The sequence below is a fragment of the Corvus brachyrhynchos genome, unplaced genomic scaffold (genome assembly GCF_000691975.1).
Source record: "Corvus brachyrhynchos isolate BGI_N302 unplaced genomic scaffold, ASM69197v1 scaffold466, whole genome shotgun sequence".
NCBI lineage: Eukaryota > Metazoa > Chordata > Aves > Passeriformes > Corvidae > Corvus > Corvus brachyrhynchos.
The window spans coordinates 2,033,889-2,034,656 of record NW_008238635.1 but is presented as its reverse complement, the minus strand read 5'-3'; the positions used below and the strand labels follow the sequence as shown (position 1 = coordinate 2,034,656).

The following is a 768-nucleotide window of genomic DNA, read 5'->3' as shown; positions in this document are numbered from 1 at the left end:
ACATAATTTTTTGGAAAAGCATTGCCTGAATGAGGCCAGGGGCTGACACACACGCTCTCAGACCTTTTCCCCCGGCTTGCAGTCTCTGGACCACTTCAGGGAACACTGGGTGGGCTCTGTGTCCCCTTCCCTCCAGGCTGATGCTGAAGACCATCCATTTCACATCCTCCCCAGCCTCCCTGCACTGGCAGTGTGACATTTCCACAGTCTGGGCTTTGCTACCTACATGTTTGGGTTGCTTTTCTTGTAGCCCTTTTCCTAAATCAACTCTCAAACCAGTTCCCCCCTCACTGTGGTTTCCTTATTTCAATCCACAACACTGTTACTGAATGCAGGAAGCGCCTGAAGGAAATCGCACAACCACGGAGTCGCAGAAATACAGCCAAAAAAAAAAAAGGAGTTACTGTTTCCTGACCGCATCCGAGAACGACTGTGGGAAGGAAAACTACAGCTCCCAGCAGGCTGCCGGGAGCCAGGGAAGGGCAGAGTTCACCGTCACGCTTCCAGCGGAGGCTCCAGGGTGTGTGCTGGTGTCCTGGCCCCGAAGGGCCTCTGGGAAGGAGGGCAAGGGGAAAGGCCAGCGCTGGCCTCCTCTTGCCACCCCTTTGCTTCTGATCGCCGCCCTGACCGGCTCGGAACCTGCCTGGGTAAGCGTCCGACTCCACTTTGTTCTCCTGACTTCCTTCTGCTGCGGGAGCGTCAGCATCGGGAACAGGGAGGGGAGGGACGAGAGCCGGGCGGCGGGGCAGCGACTGCAACCCGCCCCCC

The 768-nt window shown here is 57.4% G+C and overlaps 1 protein-coding gene across 2 annotated transcripts in view; it reads left to right on the top strand.

Moving 5' to 3' along the window:
• The first annotated feature begins 456 nt into the window (after nucleotides 1–456).
• Nucleotides 457–768, top strand: part of LOC103617793 (torsin-1A-interacting protein 2) — an 8,247-nt gene continuing 7,935 nt past the window's right edge. The window contains exon 1 of one of the 2 annotated variants that reach the window (XM_017737440.1): nucleotides 457–647. The gene's annotated coding sequence lies outside the window, so the exon portion shown is untranslated. The remainder of the gene's footprint in view (nucleotides 648–768) is intronic. The other variant, XM_017737441.1, reaches the window with a different exon arrangement.